Consider the following 24,116-nt stretch of genomic DNA (forward strand, 5'->3'; position numbering starts at 1 on the left):
TTCTGTGTCTACCTGCAGAATAAAACCTAGTTGGGGGGCTTCATAGGGGCTATGTAGTAAGTATGAGAAGACTCTGAAAATCACTTCAATCTGGCATAAGTAGTGGAGGAAATACTCAGATTTTCAAAAATAGTCACAGAAAAAAAAAAAAAAAGTCAAAATAGTAACGCCACAATGGAAATACATTCCAATATATCACTACTCTGTAGTAGAGGTCAGAGAGCCCGAACCTTCAAATGTTCAAGATATTGAACCCCATCTCTGATGTGATTTATGGTCAGTACTTTTCAGCAATAACCATTCAATGTATTTCCATTCTGCATACAGTATTCTTCAGTGTCTTTCCTGTGCTGGTGCATGTGCACATACAAAGTCAGCAAGCTTAATAAATAGAATTGAATATTTGAAATGAGCAAATAGTTGTTTTTAAGCATTGTGATATGGCTTCAGATGAACATATACACTATGAAATGAATGGTGAAAATGAGTCTACTTTGTATTTTCCTCAATGATGGGCGACATACCAGCCATGCGAAGCACGCTAATTCAACACTAGCTTCCTCATGATCCCGCCTGCATCAAAAGCAAGTGAATGGGTGTAACTACGGCACAGAAGACAGTGCCCTAAAACCAAAAAAAACAATGGCATTCTCGAGTGATTGGCTGTGCAGCCACTAAATACCTCGCAAGAATGTACCTGTTTGTATTTCTATAATTGTAGCTTATTGTTAGAGAGACTATTACACTCGCTCACAAATAAAGTATTAAGTCATGTCTAATATTTGTGTTATCAATACAAGGAGGACACATTATGGTACTTTGGGCTCTGCATGGAATAAAAATATTTTTTTATTATTCAATTTTTTCCAAGTCCAAGGTTGGTTTTATATTGCTTTCTCTTTTCTGATTCAACTATCAAGCAAATGTAAGAGGCCTCTGTTTGCTGGAGTGCAGCAGAACTTTGTGCACCAAGCTAGATAGCAACATTGCGAGTGAGTTAGCAGAACCCTCCAGTGCCTGTAGCCCCCACCCAGGTAAATAATCATCAGCGATGGGGACGTTTAGCCCAAACAATTTGCTAAGCTACAAAAAGATCATGGTTTTGCTTAAATATTGCCAAATGTTGTTAAGTCAACGGTGACACAAGGCAGGACGTTCTTGCTTTTTCAACTTTTAACCAAACCACGATCTTTCCCTAACCTCAACTGGAGTGCTTTTTAAAGCTCGACCATAATCATATGCAGGAGACGAACAAATTCCTATCTGGTGGGAGAATGCAGCGTTTTGTGGATTGGAAAAAAATGTTAAACATGTTATATGAACATAATCCATCAGCAATTACATTTCCTCCCAAATCCATGATAGGTGATATTTAAGCATAATTGTTAGGAGGCAGGTTGCTCAGTAATAAAACACACTGCTGGTGTTACCACAAGCAACCACAGGTGTCACCAAATCAGCCGGAGCTGAAATCTTGAGAATCACGACTTTCTTTGTTATATTATTACTTTAAAGACTGTTGGGTATTTTAGTCTAGATCAATATCTATATTTCATTAGCTCATCATATGATTTTTTATGTAAAATCTGAATCTCCAACATAACTATAGCCATCAAATAGATATAGGCTACCTTAAAATTGTACTCAAATACAGTACTTGAGTTAATTCACTTAGCGACTTTCTATCACCACCTGTTCAGAAGCAAAACAGAATCAGTTTTAATAGAGAAATCATCAGTGAGGGATACAGAAAAAAGAAGTAGGGACAAACATGTTTTAAAGATTTGTCAGCAGACACTTCTCCCTGCAAATCTCCTCTGTTCTATTCTTTTCTATCTTTAGTCATCTCCCGCTTTATGTTTAAACTCTGCTAAAATGGCTGCGCTCCCTGCTCATATGTTGAGTGGTACTAGAAAGCCAGTCAAAACTGTACTCAGTGGGCCCAGAAAACACACTGAAAGGTTTGGATGCAATTCACATATAGGTCAATTAAATGCAACAACATCTGCTCTCTCCCTACCATTTGCATATGGCATTCATATGTTAATGATGTCCCTTGTTTTTTTTTTTTTTTTTTCTGCATGTGTGTATGTGCATGTGTGTTTCTGCGTGCTATTTGTTTCTCTCTGAGTGTATTTTTTTTTTTTCCTGTACTTCCTCCCCTCCTCCCATTCTCTTTGTATCGCCAAACAAAAAGAGATGCAGAAAATTTGGATTCATACTTCCCTTTTCGGAAAAAAAAAGAAAAAAACAGATACGCCCGTCCTATTTTCACTTCCTCTCGCCTGACGATTAAAGGGGAGGTTAGACGAGTGCCACAGTTGTTCCATTGCCGTGCCCCTGATTTCAACAAGAAGCCCCTTTAACAGCAGAGAAGGCAAGGCCCTCTCCCTTCCCCAAGCAGCTTAATGCCTTATAAATCAATGATGACACAGATGGACTAGCGATAATCTATTTAGAATGCCTCACAGCAAATATTGTTGTGCAGATGATTAGACAGCCAGTTATTTTAACTCAGACCCCTAAACCCAATCTTCCGCTTATCATAATGCTCTTCAGATTTATAGTGGTAATTTGGGAGTTGATATTTTTGTTATTTGAAATAAATTTGGCGACAAAGAGATGTGCAAAATGGTAGAAATTAAAAGTGAAATCAGGTCGTGGCAGGGCAGTGTATGTCTGCATGTTTGTCTCTTTATGTGTGTGTGTGTGTTTGTGTGTGTGTCTTGGGTGGCCTGGGCAGCTTGAGGAACAAAAGACATGAAGAGGTGCTGGTGTCTGTGCCAAGGCCATAATGATAAGGCATGTTTCTTTAAAGCAGGGGGAGACAGACCTTTAGCAGAATTGTATCTCCAGGGCATTTTGTGTGTGTGTGAGTTAGACAGTCTAGTGACACGAGGGGGGTTAATGGCAATCCAGGGTCTCTGCCCCTTTTCATGGTCGATGGGTCTCAATTTAGCGTGTGAGGGTGAAGAGGAGGAGGAGGAAGAGAGGAGGAGGAGGAGGAAAAAAGAGCAGAGGAGGAGTGCAAAAATGAAGTGGAGGTTGTCAGACGTGGCAGCTGCTCGGAGGCCCTGATAAATATAAGCCCTTATTGATCGGTTGAAAATGAAAGATCCCCGAGTGGCGTGCAGTATTTAGCTTCTTGTCTGCCTCGCGTCAGCGGTGGCCTTGCCCTGGAGGGATAGATTTTCAGCTGTGCCTCCGGGCACCGCAGCGCACTGGCTTTGATTTCATCTTTAACCTTTTTCGGCTGCGTTCCCTTGACCTCTGCAGCGTCGCTCGCTGAATTTGTTAGATTTTCATCTTGACATCGACCCCTCCCCCACCCCATCTCCTTCTTCCTTTCCACTCATCACTGTCTTCTTCTTCATGCTGTATCCCCTGTCCATCTTCCTCCTCGCCTCTTCAGGTCTATATTTCATTATCACCTCCTCTTCTAATCTGCCTCCTTCTCTGTTTCTCTCTCTAGGTGGCCATTCCAGCAAGCAGTAGTCAGTCAGCAGTGACAGTGAGAGGCCACTTGATCCTAACAGACAGGTTGCACTCCAGTATGCAGTTGGAGTGTTAAGGTAAGCTCACACACCCACAGTTCATACATCAGCCTGGAGCAAAATGTCCTCAACTTGAAGATTTTTTCCCATTTTTCCAAACCCCGTATGATAGTTTCTTCTCACACTGCAATGATAAAAGAACAAGACACATACACACAGATAAAGGCACACGTACACACACACACACACACACACACACACACACTCCAACTGTTCGTCATTCACTCACCATTTAGTCTTATCCCCAAAGGCACTCTGTCTTAAACCAAAACACACACACACGCACACAGAGACAGTCACACAGCTACAGTACACTGCTGCTATGTGCGCAGACAGAACTTGTAACAATCTGGATTGTGATAATCTATGATAATCATCCACCACATGCCACCTAAAAACGCACATGGGTGGCATTCAACACCCACACTGGCACATTGCTTCAGTGCATCTCGTCTCCCTCTGCCGCTCTCCCCAATGTCACTACCTCCAGCGTCAATGTCACCACTCTGCTCCTTATTTCTCTTTTATGTATGAGGAGGCTTACGCTATAACACACTGCGGAGGGGGAAAAAGGAAGAAATCCTGAACAATTTATGTTTGGCATTAGTGTAATTGAATCCCACTCGTATATCAAAGTAAGAAAGTTGTGAGGTGTAGGTGATATAAATGCAAGGTAGGGATCCATGAAAACACAGATTTGTCCCTCCCCTTTTCCTTGTCTTCTGAACAATGTCTCCCATCTCTTTTTTTATTCTCTCCCTCTCTCCCCTCCTTTAGCTAGATGGACGATAAATTCCCAGCCAGAGAGCCAGCAACAGCTGTTGGCAGACAGGCCTGATATGAGAATAGCAGCATAGGATGAGCAGGCATTAAAAATTAATATGCTATTTAGCCTAGGTGTATTTTAGGTATTTGACATTTTCATGTCCGGGACAGACTAAATTTATTCATAGTACAGAAAAAAAAAATAAAAAAATTAAAAAAATAAGAAGAGAGGAATGGGTGTAGGGAGCAGCAGGAGGGGTGTGGGAGATAGAAAGGGGGACGCAGGGAACACTAAGTGACGGCCATTCTGGTTTTATGGTCACCCTGTTTCACCTTGCCTCCCACCACAGTGATGAGCGTGGGGGGGTTTGACTACACCTTTTATGTCTGCTTCACAGTAGAATATGACAAGGCTGGTAGTGATGATCACACCACACACACGTGTAAACTGTTGCCCAGCAAAACTTCTTCACTTTTATGCAGGTCTAGCTCACAGATTAGAGTATGTGCCAGCAGTCCAATAGCTGTGCCAGCCTTCAGATGCTGAAGAAATGCCTGTTCTAGTGTTGGAAACCTGTGTAGTCCTCTTTCACTCCACTGTTTTATGAAAGCATTGCTGAAATCACTTCTAATATCATTACAATAACATTCAAAGCTGATTATATAATGTGTTTTCCACTTGAGTTTTCATCAAACTTGTTTTTTCTTTCCTGATATTTTAATATTTATTTAGTTTTAAAAGAACTTTTTGGTTGTGGAGACTAACCTTGTCAGAAATATGGCAATATTGGTCTGTTCAAACACTAAGAACAAGCTATATTTAGTTTAGCTTAAGGTTAATCTCCTGGCATTGACTAAACCCCCCAAAACTCGTCTCTGCTCATTGAAATTATATATTTAGAAGTTTTTCCATGAAAAAAAATCCCTTCATGCCTTAAAATGGCTTAGATGTAACTCTACACCTTTGTCTACGTTTAGGATCTGTGAATATGCACATAGCCCCCACCTCTATCTCACCAAACACATAAACCACTGCTGATGTGTCAGAATGGAAATGCATTTCATGTATTGTTCTCTACAGCATTAGAAACATGAAGGTAAAAGCCAACATGAGCCTTTGGCTGAATTTGTTATCATGATATGGGAAGACCCTCCCCTTAAATTGATGGGATTGGTTCCTTAGGTTTGCTGTCAGACTGTCATTGATGCACTACAGTTAGAAAAAAAATGGCATCGACTATTTATTTTGCTCTTGTAGCATATAAAAACATCCTGCGGACATGTTAGCAAAGTTAAAACTTGATTTTCATTGCGGTGGGTCTTTAAAGGTTTGTTCCTTACCTCTATCATCACAAAGTCGACTGATGTTGTGTTTCCAAAGCTTTCAGCCACATTCCATGGCCTTCCTCATGGGTGGTTGCCACAGAGATGGTCTAAATGTGGTCATGTGACCTACAAAAAGTATGCAATTTAGTCATATGATAAGAGGCGGTTGCCCATGGGGGGGATCTTAAACCCCGGCCAACTGTGAACAGTGACAGTGGTCACAATCTCCCCCTTTTAAGACTGCTCATGTAACTGTGACCACGTTCTTTTCCCAACCTTAACCAAATAGTATTTAACTAGTCATGGCAGTTATGAACCTGTTTGGTCACATTTTTGGAAGCCAGAGCCAAAAACGTATGGATTGTTGTAGAAGGTAATGGCAAAGAACCTATTTTGTCAGTTAGATTGTGTAATGTGTTGAAAATCACAGAAAAAATGATTAGAGCCTGGTAAGATGGTTTAAGGCGATTTATCAAGTCGTCTGGAAGGTGATGTGTTATACAGGTGGACGCCACAAGAACATTTCATATGTGTTTGGGTTGTCCCTGAACGTCCTGCTAGCTAGCAAAACTGTTTTTACAATGGCAGCAGTCACTTTGACAGGTGACAATAAATGTTTCAAAGAGCTGAAAGCCTAACACATAAGCCAAGTTTGGAGTTGGAGATTTGGATCAGTTTGGCTGTTTTGGAAAATGGATAAAGCTTCAGAAAAACCCAAGATGTACAGAACAGTTGAGTCGCATGTTGATGAGGAACAAAAAAAGAAATACTGTAGATGTAGAGTAGCAATATCCAGTATTGTCAACTATCCAGATTAGAAACTTAAATGCCAGCTGTCATTACAGACAAAATACACAGCAATGTAAACGTTACATTCTGTTCAATTATAAACATGATTAAAAGCAGTTCTGCTCCAAAACACACCATACACACAGAAATGTCTTAGATTTTGGTTCTAAATCGATACAGTGCATTTATATGTTGTATACAGTATATTCCCTGTCCAGTGACCCAGGATTAGGAAACTTCTCCCTTACTACTGAGCCACACTGTTCCACAGTCAAACACAAGACCCCTGGAGGTCCAGACAGCAAAAGTACAAGTCTCATGCTGAGCCCTGCCAGGACAGTCCTCTCTCTTGATCACTCCCTCTCTCTGTCTCTCTGTCTCTGCCTCTCCCTCCCTCCTTGGTGATTAATGGCTAATGCTGCTCTAGTACATCTCTATATCCCTCCTCATCCCTCCCTCGCTAATCGTTGTGAAATCTTAGACATGGCCTGGATTTGGCTTCCTGGTGAAAAAGGGGGGTTTGATTGGATTGGGGCGGGGAACAATGTCCACCTCCCACAGCATCCATATCTTCTATTTCTTTTTTTCTTTTTTCAATTTTGACTTTCTTCTTCCTTGATATGCCATTGATTTCCTGTCTTCATATACCTTAGAAAGAGCACATACTGCTACACTTTTACACTTTGTTCATCAAGAGAAAAATGTAGGTCATTTAGACACTGTAAGTACCAACTGTATCAGTTCATGACACGTCACAAAATTATTTTCGACAAATCACAGTTCAGGTCTGTTTATAGCAGCATGTAATGAATAGATTGTAAAGCACTTTCTTGAGAAACTACCACAACTCACTTCTCATTCAAACAGGAAGAGTACAGTACAGAGTAGGATATAGAAGAGTCAGTGCACTCCTATCATATTGGTTTATATTAAATGTTAGGTTTTCTGATGGTTCAGTCGATGTCTGTAAGTTTAGTTTACCTCTTTGTAAAAGAGAAAAATCTGGCTGACTAACAGGGGAGAGAGAGCTGAAACCACATTAAGACGAGCTTGAAAAATGGAAAGAAACTCAGGTTTTGAATGTTGGTACCATGTCACAACACAGACAAACACAGGTTCAGACAGCCAGGGTTTCATATAACACATACCTGACAAACCAATCCGGTCTACCTGTGGGGTGGATCTTTCTATATCATGATAACAGTCAAACTGAAGGCTCAAGTTATCTATTACCTCTATGTGTCTAATGTTGTAGAGAGCAATGCATAAAATACGTTACCAGATACATGGACCTGTAGGTGACCCTGTGCAATTCACTATTCTTCTTCTTCTTCTTCTTCTTCTTCTTCTTCTTCTTCTTCTTCGGAATCAGGTTCTGGTTAGAGCACGTACAGCGGAATTACTCCTAGATTACCAAATGATAATATATTACTCCTATATTATCATTTGCTATTGTGTAGCATGAAGTAGCTAGCAAACATGCAGAGGTTTGTGTGTTTGATGAACAGAATCAAAACAAGCATGCACAAAATCATCAAGCGGCAGGTGAGTGGGGGGTGGAGATAGAGGTGGGGATCATTTGCATATTCATATATCCATGCACACTAAATGAAGGCATGAATGGCATGATGGGATTCTTTATGCAAAAAGCCCCTCTAAATATGTAATTTTGATCAAGAGAGATGAGTTTTTAGAGGTTTAATCAATGAAAGGAGAGGAACTTTAAGCATTCTTGGCACCTGATTATGAAATAGACTTTCAATCAAACTACAGTCTGAGACTGTCCTCTCCCGCTAAATGAAATAATTTGTTGTTTATTCAAACTTTTAAACAACCTATGTTGATGTTTTCTTGAAACGTGACCTCTTGCGATGACGCAAATAATAGGAAAAACTTGAAGGAAAAATGAAAATTGTTTGACTTTGTTACTGCGCCACAAAAAAGCAAGGAGGTGAGCGTGGATGGCTGGGCATACAGGAAGTGGCTTCCATCACAACAGTTTTACGTGGGTTTATTTAAGCTTGACCACAGTCCTTCCTTAACCCTCACTGAGCAGTTTTTGTTGTCTAAATTTGACCATACTGTATCCATCAAAATGGCCACAGTCAGGGAGATGGGTGGCAGAAAGGCAAAAAAGGTGAAAATGGTCAACTACATATACAGTAAAATTTAAGGCCTGCCTCTGTCCAAGGGTATAATCACAACCCCAGTGCAAGCACACAAGTCACCAGCCGACACGTAACTGTCACAACAGTACAACATCAGTATCACTTCTCTTTGACTTTATTCATACTTGTACTTTATTCGTTTAGGGAGTTACTCACCTTCCACCTCTGTCCTAGTTGTACCCTTCATTTCTCTCCTTTTCACTTCTTCATTGGCTAATTATTTCATTTCCTTTCCTTTTTTCTACTTTCGCCCTCCCTCTTGCCTCTTTCTTTCGATCTCTGTTTCCTCCACACTTGGCAGCAACTTCCCGTCACTGTACAGCACAGCGCTGTATATACACTGACTGTTATTACCTTGGGGAACGTTTAGCAGCTCTGTGTTTAACACCATATAACCTCCGCTACATCAGCAGCGGCAATAGAGAGAAAAACCTGGGAGGTGGAAACCAGAGATGGCTTGTGTTAGGCAAGTGTTCGACTGATCACCACAATAAAGACGACGAGAGAGAGAGAGAGAGAGAGAGAGAGAGAGAGAGAGAGAGAGAGAGAGAGAGAGAGAGAGAGAGCATGTGACAAGTCTGCTTTATTTCAACCTATTGGATGATCAGTGATTCTTAAGGGGAGGGATAATTTCTTGCGATATCTCTCACTACAAAGTAAATAGAAATCAAAGCCCTTCACGCTCCGAGACAGAAGCACTATATGAAAGAAACTATCTTAACAACCTCCTTCATTTCTGCTCTTTCTTCCTGCTGTACTTCCCATTGATTTCACAGAGCTGGTGTTAAGTGAAACTATTTTAGAGGCAATGAATCCACTTGACTTTCTGTCTCAGAGGAAGGGGGTGATTGGCTTGCAGTACGGTCAAATAAAGCTTGTAGTAAATCTAGCACTTGTGTTTTTATTCCTCCTAATTATGTGATCAGACTTTGTTTGATATTCATTAAACAAATTAAAAGTGAAATTGAGACATCGAGTTTTTCTTCTTTTCCTGTGAGTGGGTCACAGTTTGTGTGGCGGTGTGGCCAATGTGCCTTTGAGTCTACAGCCTCTTGGCAGATTACTGTCACTCCCTACTTCACCCTCCCTTGACTAACATATTGTACACATCAACCAACACCCCCCTCCTCCACAGCACCCCCCTTCACATCCCCACTGCACCCACTCATTCCCCTTCTCCCTGATAGGGATCTGTGGGCGTTGATGTGTGTCTCAGAGGAGTTTTAGAGGGGTAGGGGGGCAACTTGACAGATAACAGGACTCCCAAAGGAGTCAAAACCGAGTCATGTCCATGTCCATCAATGTGCTTGTCCATAAGCGCGGGAAAAAAAGTCTGTGCACGTAGACCAAACATTGACAGCAGCTCGGGGAGAGACATAGAGGGACTGTCAGGTGATTATAAAAGGAGAGAGAAAAAATAAAAAAAGATTTGAAGAGTGTTCAGGGGGATTGGGTGCTCAGACTGGAGCTCACACACACTCATACACACACATATCTGCTCAGGGGTTCTCTCTCCGTCCCACCATCCTCCCAGGATATCAGGTCGTAATTGATATATGGGCTTGGCTGTCTCCCCCCGCACCTTGCTCTCATATATGCGTGCGTGCGTGTGTGTGTGTGTGTGTGTGTGTGTTAAAGTCAACTTATCTAGATTGCAGCCATGATTCTTCCTATTGCCCTCTCCATGGGCTGACCTGCCACTTCCCTGTGCGGGATGGACAGAGATGGATGAGCAGAGGAAAAAAAGCCCCCAAAAAATAAAAAGGAAGGTGCGTCATTCCACAATTCCACAAAAGACCTAATGTGTTATCAAAGTAACTTCCAGCATATTAGTGACAAGAAGCCCCAACCCCCTCATATCCTTTGTCCCCCCTCTCAGCACCCACCGCCTCCCTCTCCTCCTTTGTGGCATTGCTCACTCGCCTCGGCAAGCTTCCTGAATTAAACTGCCGGCTTCCTGTTCTTTTATATGCACGGCCACATCTGGGGCGCCCGCTCGCAGGGCCCCGCCGCTTAATAACAATCACCTTCCCTTTCACTCGGCCCTGATTGTTTCTAATTCGCCCTGACAGATAGTAGCTGACAAGCCGCCCGCGCCTCCCTCCCTCCGTGACCCGAGCTCACTCAGCACACTTATAAGGCCTGTCATTTTTAATATTTGATTTTCACTTCGTAAAAAGTTATGTGTTTTAGAGCTGCCACAACCACAGTCACCATCAGCCCCCTCCCACCCACCCCCACCCCAATCGTATGATGAAATCAGTATTTAAGTGAAACCATGCCGGATGGCCGTCCCTCCCTTCCCTCTCCCTTCTTGGCCCTTTTCACTTCATCCTTTTTTTTTAAACCCCCTGCCCTCCATCTCTTCCTCCTCCTCCTCTTTCATTAATTGTCTTTCTCTCTTTCTGCCTTCATCATTTCCACCTTCTCCTGTCTTTCTGTCTCTTTCACTCAATCTCTTCCTTAGTTTATGAAGACAAAGCAAGTGGGAGAACGTAGCAGCGGGATTGTACAGATTCATATGTAAACCGGTCTCTAACCTGCAGCGAGCCACCTTTGCAGCCTCATTCATGCAGACATATACAGTACAAAGCCGCAGCTAAGAACAGAGCTGTATGTATTGACAAATAACCTGTGTCCACATCCGTCCGTCAGACATGCAGCTTACTGGCTTCCAGCATTATTTGCTTTCCATTGATTCCCATTAAAGGTATATGGAGCCATGTAAAATGCACATCAGGTAGGCTGATCATTAAATGAAAGGATAGATTCATCGACAGCTTGACGGATGACATTTTGCTGAGCGATCCATATAGGCCTTCAATAAAAACACAATTTGGAGCTTAAGACAGAGAAGAAAAAGAAGGCATTTAAGATGGAGAAGGAGAGGACGACAATAATAAGAAGATGGATTCACGGATGGATGGCAGTACACAAAACCCATCTTCACTACTATTGTGGATTAACACATCATTGACACAATCCTCTGAAACACCTTCCCCCTTTTTTTCTCCATCATTTGGACTGATGTCGATATGATTTTCTGGTGGCATCACTGAAAGCTAGTAGAAATAGAGCACCAAGATGATTTTCAGAAAATATGCATCGGTGTTTGTCACCATTCTTACGGCATTGTCTTTTGTTCTGAAAGATCTTTTTTTTTTTTTTTTTGGCATTTTGCCTTTATTTGACAGTTAGTGCTGAAAATAAATGGAGCACATGGTTTGAATATGGAATTACACTAGCAGTCAGTGCCAGTGCAAAAAGTCTTGTGCCCTTTATGTAGCCAGACAGGCCTGTTCACCTTTTCATTAGCTATAGCCACAATTTTCCCCTAACATTAGCCACGTGTTTTTGTTCCCAAATGACAGCTGTATCTTAACGCAGCGATGACCAGTCAATAGAGGGCGCACAAATGGCACCCCACCAGTCACAAAGCTTAATTTACATTCAGTGAGCCAAACATAATATTATCAAATGTTTGAAAAGGGCAGTTTATGCGTTTTATTCTCTAAACATTGTAATATTACTTAAAATGAAGTTGTACGGCATGAAATGAATCTATTTGTATTCTCTTTTCTAAAAGGCACTGCCCCTGGTGGAAAGGTACAACTACTTTAGCGCATAGAGATCTCTCTCTTTTCACACTCTGTCAGGTCTCTTCTGTCTGCTTTCTTGTTTCACTTAAGGTGCCCCAAAAAATATTCATTGTTTGAATAAAGAAATGTAACATTGGTCATTTTTAAGCTCTTGAACAAGCCACCTATGCTGCCAGGACAGTCACTGAGACGTTTGTCATCTCAAACACCTCACACAGCACTACTTACCAGGACAGTAATACCACAGCAAAGAAAATATCAAATGTTTAAATCATCCACCAACTCTGCAGACACTTTTGTTCTGTCATTGCAGTCAGCCTTGTGCACCCAAATATTGTCTAACAACCTCTCACCCCCCCCTTCATCCTCACCCACCCACCAAGACATACTATTTCGGGACCCCGAGGTGCCCGGGGCGCACCCACTGCCATTCTCCGTCTTTACCCAACGACAAAAACACAACTAATTGGAGTACCACTGCATGTTTTCACTAAAGGCACAATTTAATTACATTTGAGCAGGGAATGAGTATTTTGGGAATGTCTGTATGTTCATTCAAACAAATCGAGCGAATGAAAAGCAATATTTGTTTTGCTTTGATTAGCAAACGGGCAGGGTAATTTGTTAAGGAGAAAGAGTGAGGGCAGAAAATGTTTAACCCCCAGCTTTCCAGTGGTGAACTACTCTCACTCCGTTTCACTCACTCACACACACATATCATCCCCTCCTTGAACATTTGTACCCCTTCCTTTCTAAACATTAATGAACTTGTGCTCCTGCCTTTGACCTCCCTCTTCTGTCTTTTCCTTACTTCTACCTTTTTTTTTTGGTCTGCCTTTCTTTCATCCTGATCCCCAGCCTCTGTCCTGTGGTCCTCATGTTCATAAATCCTTTATTAATAACTCAGTGAATAATGTAAAGAGTATTGTTTTCTCCAAGGTTGTATTAATAAACATGAATGAATTTATTTGTCTTCACCAAAGCATGATTAATGCACATTAATGCCTGGATATTGCTCACTCTGCCCTGCATCACCAAGCACATATCACCCCCACCCCCATGCCCACACCGCCTCTCCCACCAAAAAAGAAAAAAAGACCTATCAACATTAAATATTTATGGCATAATATTAATGGTTTTGTAAAGAAAATAACAAGTTATTAATCCTCTGATTAACAACTGATTAACCTTTTTTATTAAACACGTGATCCGTGCATCATCGACTCAGGATATGTCGACTGACTGCGCTGCAGAATAATTATTTTTGTGTCTTTTCTAATTGCAAAAATCGCATGGCTGAACTATATGTGTGTGTATGTGTTTTTTTTTTTTTCCTTTCGCCTTGACACATGCATAGATACACCACTCACGCTTGTTCAAACAACATGAGATGTATGTAGCCCCAGATTACAATGAGGGATAAAGGAAAGGAAGAAAATAAAACACACAAACATAACTGGCACATTCTTTCACATTGAGGGAGAACAAGAGTAGAGCCTAAATTTAGCAGCAGATCTTTTTAAAACAATGGGGTTTAATTCACATATCCGTTTATTCTGCAGTCACTGGCATGGGGTGGGAAAGTGGAGTGAAAACATGGCTGAAGGACAAAACATTTTCTCTCCTTTTTTGCCTCTGCTCATCTCAAAGCTATTGTTTGTATATTTTTAGTTCTTGTCAACTGAAAGACAATTATGTTGTGTTTTCTGACATAATGGCGCTGACTTCAGATTGGAGAAGACTGAATTAGATGCAATTTGAATCTGTAGTTCAAATCCACGTAGTGTTTTTTACGTTTTTTTTTTTTTCAATAGTCTTTTAGAAACGTTCAGTGTTTGTACAGTAAAAAGGGAAAGTATTATACAACTATAATATTAAAAAAAGGACCATACCAGTGGTTCTATTTTGTATAGGCTTTGCCCTTGAGTAGCTTTCACTGTTGGGTTTATCCTCTGTCGTTTGCGCAGTTGTGAAGATTTTCCTTCCTGCGACTGCACACTGTGCAGTTGCCTCTCTCAGGTCCTTGTGTATAGCATACAACATTATCAGAAGCTGAGCTTTGCTCCCAGATTTTCTTCAGCATCATGTGGTCAACAAATGAAGAACAGAAGTGAAGTTGAAGAAATTCAGCCGTTCTGAAGCTCCTGGCTTAAGTCTCACCTGTTAAACCAGCTACACCCTGTCAGACCATTGCCCCTGCTGCAAGGCTTGCCTCTTTGCTGAGCATGCTGGGTTAGCTCTAACTCCACTGGATCCTGCTTGTTTAGTGTGGAGAAGCTTCAGCAGTGAGCTGACACCTTCATGGTGCTCCAGGTGGAATGCAGAGGAAGCAGGGAAGACTGCGGCGGCAACCCTCCAGAGGACAAGACAAACAAGTTAATCATCAGCTGTGACCTCCCAGAGATCCCAGAAAAGGGCCCAGACAAAGGGTATAAGTCAGACATCTCAATTCCCTCTGTCTCATGCTCTCATCTTCTGGAGGTTCTCTCACATCCCCGCGACCTGGGTTCTGGTTATGAGGACGGGTTTTCTGATCTGCAGCTTTCCCCGTCAGTTACGTTGCAGCAACTCTCTCCTGGGCATCAGTCTGCCAGCCATGTATTGGTTAACAAAGGACTTTTCCAGGACTTGCCAGGCATCATTAGAAAGGCAGCAGATCTAAGGTGCTTTGTGATGCCAGCAGAAAAATCTGTACCTGTTCGCAGGCTCTTAGTTGGGGACATTTACAACCAGGATCCACCAGTGCTTTCCAAAGCAGTATTTTGCAAGTCCAGAAAACTGAAAGCACCAGTTTCCAGGTACAAGCCTTTCACCAGACTCCACAAAGACATGGAAAAAGGTTTTCCATCTGTCTTGCTGCTAGAACATGCTTCCATACCATGCTTCTCCTCAAGGCAGCCTTCTTCGGCAGGTGCAAGCCATCACTGCTGACTCCTCAGGATCAACTTTACATCTCTCTGACCATTTTCACCAGTGTGCTGCTCAGATTTCTACAGCTAAGAACAACATAGGCCTGCGGTCCTCACTTACAGAGCGGCCCTGCAGTCCTTGCTGCAGCTGTGCCTCTACATGTACCCGCTGCAGCACCACCTCCTCCCCCGCTGCAGTGTCCTCTTCAGGTGGCCACGGCTCATCAGGTTCTGCATCTCACCACACAAAGCAAGAGGCAGTGGCAATGACAGGATGTGGGGAACGTGTCTCAATTCAGCTGAGGAAATACAGTGGGCCTGTACAGGACTTAAACAACTTTTCCTTAAAGAGCAGTTTCCTCTCAGCCAGTCACAAAACAGAGGCTCACTGCAACACACACACACACACACACACAAACACACACACACACAGACACACAGTGCAGCAGATGAAGTGGAATCACTTCCTCACATTTTTTTTCATGAGAAATAAATCCTCACTTGACAAAATGTGCGTTACTGACCATAAAGAATAATCACCAACCTCCCACTTTTCTGGTTGAGTTAGCAATTCTGCACGACCTGTTTCAAACTCACTTTTTAAACATATTGGACTGAACACTGACACTGTCACACTGCAGCCATTTGCAGCACCATGGCTAGCACCGACCCCTTTCAAGATGGCCTTCCCATGGGCGTGGATGGACAAACAATCATTTCGCACAGTTGTGGAGAAGGCTATCAGCTGGCTGCAAATTCTATCAACAGTCGCTCCTCAAATGTGTGGACCCACTTACAAAGCACTACTCAGCATGGCAAAGCCTGCTATCCATGAATACATGGATGTCAAGTCTAATTTCAAGAGCCTACATGCTCTAGTTTCCCAGTCCCCCCACCCCATTTCTTGGTGTGGTGTAAATGATAATGTCATCTCAGACAGAGATGATAGCCCTGATGGCAGAGTTGGTGGTGCTTCTGAGGAAGAAAACATTGTCCTGCGTGCCTACAGGAGAGAAGAATGAGGAGTTTTATTCCCATTCTCAAACCAAAGAAAACACACTGGATGAGGCAGATTTTGGATCAGTCTCTGTTCAGCAGGTACAGTATGACATCGCCTTTCAATATGTTGACAATCAGTCATGCTGGAATACGTGTACACTGGTGATTGGTTTACTTCCATCAACCTGAGAAATTCGCATTTCCACATCCCTGTCTTTCCCAGGCACAGGAAATTCCTGCGCTTCTCCTTCAAAGGAGTACAGTACCAGTATAACTGGCTACCATTCAGCTATTCTCAGGCTCTGCTCACTTTCTCCAAATGTATGGAAACAGCGCAGGGGCCATTAGGCAAGAAAGGGATCATGGTTTTGTTATACAAAGACAAGTTAATCCTCATGGCCCCCTCCAATGAGAAAGCTGTACGTCACACAATGGAAGTCATGCAAACATTCCACCATAAATTGGAATAAGAGCTCTCTGCTTCCCACCCAACTATTAATTTACCTGGATGTGGTGCACTCCGCCACCATGCAAGTGAAGCTATCCCAACCCAAGCTGCATGTGCTAAACTCTGCTGTCACACATTTTGCCCCACAGAGTAATGAGGGTGCTGTCAGTGATGCACCTGCTGGGTATGATGTCAGAAAGCCACGTGGTTGTCCTCTTAGGGCTCCAGCAAAAATCCAGAGGTGGTTTGACCATCTGTCCCTTGATGCAGTTCGCTACAATAGGTGAATGCTGACCATGCCTCCCTCACTGCAGTCAAACCTGAGACACTGGAAAACTCCCTGTGTTCTATCAACGGGGGCTCCCCTCAGGAGAGTAATGTTACATATCGGTGTACGCAGATGTGTCTCTCTCTTGCTGGGGTAGGATGTGCGAGTCTCAGGTGGTGGGGGGAAGATGGGAGAATCCTCTGTCACTCTACACAAACTATCTGGAGCTATCCATGGTACAGAAAGTGTTAAAACACTTTGGTCTCACCATCCTGCCTCTCTATAAGAGAAAATGTTGTGCAGCCAAAACCTCATTTACATCCAAAGTCCTAATGAACTTTCTTTCGGTTCAGAATTATTTCACTTGAGGGGTTCTTCCCGGCTCACATAAATGAGGCAGAGTAAGCGTCTCCACAACTCCGACAGGAGTGGAGCCTCTGCAGGGCGTCCAGGCATCTTCCACAAGCGTATTACGCTCATCCTTAGAGGGATGACAGTGACAGACATCTGCACAGCTGCATCTTGGGCTTCTCCATGCCCTTTCATCCATTTTCTATCTATGCAAAGAGTCCTCCCTGACTCATTCAGTTTTAAACGTTGTAGATGATAGATTTTGCATTGTCAGATCTGTTGCTTTTATGCACATGTTGAACAGTGAACTTCTAATCCCATCATCTTGGATTAGTGGGCTGCATGGGGACCATTATGGTACATAATCAATGTCCCACCCTTCTGCAGTGGCAGTATTATGTGGATGGAGTCCAATATCACTCGACCCCTTTTTTCCTGACATGGTATTATCCCTGGCAAGGATGGTGCCATGCCATGGATAACACAGTGGTTCTGAATGGGTGTGTGTTAGCTGCTTGTGGACCTCGGTATCACAGTGGGCATTGACTACTTCAGCTTCACCCAACAGTGACAGCTTTTCAAGGGCTAAGCCTATATGAAATAGAATGATAGCTTCGTACCGTGACTCCAGATTCTAAGAGTATAGGCATAACCCTCTAAGACTCAGGTGCCCTGCTTCAGTGCAGTGGTGGGAAAGCAAATTTTTATGATGGCACATATCAGCAAGGTGAAAACCACATTTCTGACCAAAACAATCTAGCAAGGATGGATGCAGAACTTTGTCAATTTTACAATGTTGTTGAAAGAGAGTGCTGAAATCAGGGTGGCATGTCAGACAGATACCAAGGTTCATTCACAGCATTGCTGTCTTGCTGTAACTCCTCCAAAAACAGTTTGAAAATGTAAACAATAATGCTTACTATCATAGTATATGGGTCCTCCAGCACCAATCATTCAATGAGTGCACACATGAAAGTTCAACATAGAGGAATGGTACATTCATGTGTCTTGTCTTCCAGTTTGAAGTCTGCAATAAGATTTTCTTAGACCGTTCAATACAAGTTTCAAAATGTTTGTCTTTTTATGACCTACGTGATAATTATTTGTATTCCCTAATAAGTTTTGAAATAATGTATCTTATGAATGCAATGTTATGTGGCAGCTGAATGCCAAAGCTCTGATGTCAGACCTTAACTGCAGCACGTCAATACACCACCAGGAAGGATTCACAGATCACTGTGTTTAACACTATTAAAGCTAACTACAATTGTGTTTCATCAGACTCCATTACTGACACTGAGGAAGTTTCAAGTCTTGATTTTGCTAGAATATTAAAATAAACTGAAGCCAAGTGGCCCCTGGAAAATAGGAAAGATGTATTTTAAAAATTACAGCACGCTTTCTGTCTTCAGCCTTTATTAGAAGTGTGTCCAGCTTGATGCATATTGCTGTGCACCTACACACAAAGTGTATAGAGTATATTTTCTAAGATATATTTTGGTCCTGATTTGGACAGCAAAGGTAACAGATTTATTTTTTGAGGCTTAGTCATCATGATAATATTACAATTTGTTAAACAACTAAACACATTAATGAATCTGTTTTGCTGTGGTGGTGCATGTCACGTTGACTCTCTGAGCGAGCCGTCTTAACACAAACAGAGAGAACAGATCTGAACAGCGGGCTGTTAGGAGTGTCTTTCTGTAAAGGGAAGCATGAAGTGTCAACATAGCTACATTTCCTGGAACCTTTTCCTGTGAATTTCTAAAACTGAGCTCCTCACATTAACTCACCTCTTTAATTGATGCCATGTCTTTGTTTAAGCTTGCCCCCTCAGCCATTTTGTTTACTTTGTTTTCATGTTTTTCTTCCAATGCACCCTTGCCTGCCATAGTTCTCAGCCTCAACTGGGCCTTTCCTTTGCTTTGTTACTCTCCCCCTTTCTCATTTTCTCCCTCTTTCTTTTTCTGTCTCCCCTGCTATTCTAACAACAGCAGGCTTCACCTTGTCTACTTTCTCTAAACCACTGAACCATCCGTAGGTCACTTTCTCACCTTTTCTCTCTCTCTCTTTTTCAGATCCACCACCTCGACATTAAAATTTCTCAGTTCTCTCCTTAAAGAGCATGCTGTCCTTCTGTTTTCATTTCCTATTCCTTCTCTTTTGTTCTGTATTTTAACTCTTGCCATCCTTGGAATCCATACAAACCACATCCAAACTGGGGAAAAAAAAACGTTATCTTTGAACTTGCTGTTAGTCTTGTGTGTTCTAATTACAGATCATTTCATCCCTGTCAAAAAATTCTACTTTTATTGTAATGTTGCCCTGGATGCTGATCCTACTGAGGTTGAACCTTATTTTACTCTCCTGGAACTCCCCCTAAGACCTGGATTCATCACATGTATTCCCCACAGGCTTTCCTCCTCCTGTGGTTGCTTTCTTTTTTCTCTGTTTCCTACCAGCTCCGTCTGTTCTCGCTGTATTGAAATTTCCTCTTTTTCATTTTTCTTTTTTGTTGTTCTTCTTCTTGTTGAAGATATCATTTTTATGCTATCATCAAAATGAATTAGTCTGATCCTGATATACGCAGAAGGACATATGGTTTGGCACAGTTTCTGAGAACCGCCGGGTTCAGTATTTGGTCATTCTGTGTAAAGAATTTGTGTGTGCGCGTATGCATGTGCTCGCATGTGTGTGTGTGTGTGTGTGTGTGTGTGTGTGTGTGTGTGTGTGTGTGTTCTCGTTCATTTACAAGTTGAATTTTCAGGGCCTCTTGGGAGTTGGAGGGTATTTAAAGTGCTGCTCACACTGAGGTGGACTTCACAGTAATTAAGGAAGCAGTAAAGGTGGTTAATTCTACTTTTCCGATCACTTTTTTAATCTTCTGTCCCTCTTTTCTGCAAACACACACATACACACACACACACACACACACTCACACACACACACACAGCAGCAGGTACATGAGTCTTAAGCCTCTTATGACTCCTTGTCTCCATGCAGGGCAGACACAACACTGTGTCAGGGAGAGGTTTAGGCATGGTGCGGGCCTTCCTTAATTACTGGAGGATTGCTAAGCAGATACGACTGTACTTTCACTGCAGTAGGTGCTGGGTCAGTGGCGGCCTATGGGATTAGTTGTACACACTAGCTTCAGTCAGAAAAAAGTGAGGAACATGTTCCAAAAGAAGTTGAAGAACTTCAGTAGAGTGCACTCTACTTTCTTACATGTAAGACATCAAGATAGATTTTATAGAGTGCACCGTGTTACTGAGTAATGCCATTTATTTCCCATTTATTGGTACGAGAAGCACACTATCTTTCTCAATATATTTTTGCCATGAAAAGTGTGAATATGTTTCAAGGTCTATGATCCCAAGCTGCCTCCAATATCTACAAAAACTTTCTGTTTGCACTCTGTACTACTTTTATTGGCTGTAAAGTAAAGAAACTCTTATGTACTGTGTGAGCAGCAGCCTCTTATTTTCAAAGAGGTTTTTGGATGTAACACACATGGGACTTCATTATTTAAACGAATAGTAGAGCGTGTGTGTGTGTGTGAGAGAGAGTGCTGTCACAGTACGCGTGGATCTGGCACTTGCCTCTTGAAATCTGAAATGTCGCAGTGAGAGGCAGTGCTGACTGCCTGTGACTACTTGTTGATGATTGGCTTGTTGGTCTGTTCCTCTTCTGCCTCTTTCCAAAACACACCGCCAACCAGATAGCCAACGCAATTTTAAAGACGAGATGAACAAATGTAAAACAACGCATGTGCTGTATGGTGACTTTTGCTCTCTACGCCACCATCATCAAAGACCAAATGAAGGGATATCCTTTGGAGGAATGGTCTTAATCCCTCTGGCAAAGTTCAGAGACTTCAAGAATCCATGACAAGAAGCACTGAAGCTTTTCTTTGAGTCCTCAATCCTAACCCAAACCCAATCTTCTGACAGTTACCCCAGCTGCTTTTAAGGTAAATAATTGGCTTAACCTATCCTTATTCCCAAACCAATGAGTCTCACACCATGCATTTTTGGGGGCATTTTTGCAGGCATACAATACTTGAGTCCTACTTCTTGAATTACACCTCCTCTCTAAGGAGGTAGAGAAAAACAAACTTTTCTCATCCATCTGGAGTACAGTGGTCTGTCACTCTGCTGTGCACACATTAGATTTGTCACTGAACAAATACAGAGACATGTCAAGCTCAGTCAAAACACTCCAAACCATTGCAAGTTTCGGTGGGAGGAAGACATTTTCGCCTCCTTGTCACCAGTGTGAGTTTGGACGTACCATCACAGGAGTTTCGGTGACAGCCCAGTGAAGGCTGCTTTGTTTGCCTAAGTCGTCTCCATTCCTTTTAATGAGCCATTATGGTTATGTTTTGTCTCAGTCGTGTTCGTTGCCTGGCTGAGTTTCTGAGACAGCAAGACAGAGGATAAATGGGTAGGGGGTGGTGGTGGTGGGGGAGGCCCCCTGTCTTCAAACCTCCTCACAGTGTTTCAGGAAAGAGAAGCTATTGGAGAGTCTTTGTGAAAAAGTGAGAGAAGAAATTGATAAATGTTTGGAGCAATATATCTGAATTTTATCAAAAACTGGAGCAAGTTAAAATTGTGCACTTACGATGTCGTGGGCTACTTTATGACAATATTGACACCACAATCTTCAATAACAAAAGGGAAACAATTTCAATTGGCCTTAGCTTCAAAAGAGAGTGTTAGGGCTCTGACAGTGCACTGGTAATGATGCACGTTGTGAGCTTCCACAGTAAAACTGCAGGAAAAATGAAGTCTCAAAGTGGTTAGGCCTAGTAGGGCCTGGAGAGTCTTCTGCAAGTTCTGCAAGAGAGCAGTTGATAGCTCCCTCAACTCCTCACCTTAACTCCGATAACCTTTTCATCATCTGTCTTGTCGCTCTTAAATGTTTCCAAAATCAAAGCCTGAGTCTCGAAGACAAACTTTCCACTCTCTACCTCCACATCCTCTTTATCCTCCTTTTCTTTTGTCTGCTCTGTTTGCCTGGAGGTGCGAGAAGCTTCCTCTCCACAGCACGTGGTAAACTGGAAAGAGCAGGATGGAAAGTGATGGGATGTTGAAGGGGGAAGATGAGGGGAGTTGGGTGGCTAAGCAGACACTGTGACAACCCACCTGTCAGCAGGTACTCAGTATAATTGGTAAACGAAGGCCGCGGGATAGTAGCGGGGCCCCTCTTCTTCCCTCTGTCTCCTGCTCTGTTCTTTGTTTGACAAGTATTTGAAGTTGCCAGGCAGTTATTGGAAGCTCGTTCCCTCCTTGTTTGCTTCAGAGAAAGACACAGGCCAACCAGGAGAGAAGAAAAAAGGAGAGAGGTGAAAAGAACATATGTTAAATATGAATTGCTACCGTGGTAAGTTCACAGAAGGTGATTAGCTAAGGTATGGACAGATACGCCTGTACATTTCATTGTGGATTGTGAAAGGATAAATGTGTGTTTTATCCATATTAGACCCTTCCTGCTCTCTCAATGCCAATTCCAGCCATCAGGCTCTGTTTGCCCTCTAATGAAACATATTCATCTTCATCGTGCTCTCTCGCGGCTCTCCAACTCACTTTACAGCATAGTCAATTAAACCCTTAGGGGCCACTCTGTGCGGAAAAGGATATATAATGCTTTGACATTTCAGTGAGTCCACATTAGGCCCACCCATAGAGCATTCTGCTTTGAGCTGGATGAGAAAGAGTCATAGCCAAGCCTAGAGGTAGAGGAAAGCCAGTCAGAGGGATTGGGTCTCTTATAAGCTAGTTAGCTCTTTGGATTCAGTTACTTATGCTGATGTAATAGGGCAATTGTAAGCTGATACTGAAGTCTCTCTGTGACCCCTACACTGGCTCTTGTTCTCATATTAGGCTACCTAATATATACTTATGCGTATATACTGTAATGTTAGACTAACAAATAACTAAAATGGACTGAACTCAATAGAGGAGCGTGTGAGTGTCGTGGATAACCATTTAGGCTTCTTAAATTTTCATAAATGTCTTTTTATGGACTTTTGTTATATTCTTTCTTATCTACTGCAAATCTGTGATTGTCTGCTTTGTTTGCTTGAGTTGGTCCTTCCTAGACATTCATGGAGTCATTGGAACAACTGGGGTCAGTAGTGTAACGATGCAAAGCAAGTCTCATAACAAGCCCACTGCTCCAGGGCTCTGTGTTTGTGTGTATGTGTGTGTGTGTGTGTGTGTGTGTGTGTGTGTGTGTGTGTGTGTGTGTGTGTGTGTGTGTTGACTCCTAGGCTTGTAGTTGATCCTGCATCTCAATGGCATGAAACAGCTTGACAGAGCCAGCTTCTCCCTAAGCCTGAACATCAACCCTTTCCCCTGTTATAACCCCTCTGACTTGGGGCTCTTGCATCATATCACATGTAAAGTTTTAAGAGAGTGATGACACACGGTCTGTTTGTTTTTCTCCAAACCACAGTTATTTTTTACTTTGGTGGGTTTTTGTTTTGCATTTGCTTCATTTACATTTACACTCTGCAGAGAGTATACCCTGCAAGTAAATGACATGGAAGTAGTTTGACAAAGCTTAAGTCGAGGGTCACTTAGCAGCATTTTCCAGAGCTTTCAGCCACATCTTCCTCAGTGTGCCAGAAGAGATGTCCCACGCCCCACGTGTGGTTAGATTTAGACAATAAAAGCTCTTCAGTTAAGGTTAGAGAAAGATTGTGATTTCAATTAAATGTGCTTTCAGTAAACATGATGTGTCTCATGCTTCAAGTCATTTTCAATTTTTCAATAATCAAACAAGACCAATGTTTCTTTAATCTTAACCAAGTGCTGTAAGTACCCGATTATAACAGTAGAAAATTGTCAATGCTTCAGTTGTTATGAGTGGATATTGTATTGGACAACACATCCTCATACCTAATTGAGTCAATAGGGCTATTGCCATTCACTCC

The 24,116-nt window shown here is 42.3% G+C and overlaps 1 protein-coding gene across 6 annotated transcripts in view; it reads left to right on the top strand.

Moving 5' to 3' along the window:
* Nucleotides 1-24,116, top strand: part of znf536 (zinc finger protein 536) — a 234,253-nt gene that overhangs the window by 76,157 nt on the left and 133,980 nt on the right. For 5 of the 6 annotated variants that reach the window (XM_076733745.1, XM_076733908.1, XM_076733664.1 and 2 more), the window contains one exon: nt 3,473-3,572. The gene's annotated coding sequence lies outside the window, so the exon portion shown is untranslated. Of the gene's footprint in view, nt 1-3,472; nt 3,573-10,240; nt 10,372-24,116 lie in introns of all 6 variants that reach the window. The other variant, XM_076733827.1, reaches the window with a different exon arrangement.

This window comes from Chaetodon auriga, chromosome 1 (genome assembly GCF_051107435.1).
Source record: "Chaetodon auriga isolate fChaAug3 chromosome 1, fChaAug3.hap1, whole genome shotgun sequence".
In the NCBI taxonomy this organism is placed as follows: domain Eukaryota; kingdom Metazoa; phylum Chordata; class Actinopteri; order Chaetodontiformes; family Chaetodontidae; genus Chaetodon; species Chaetodon auriga.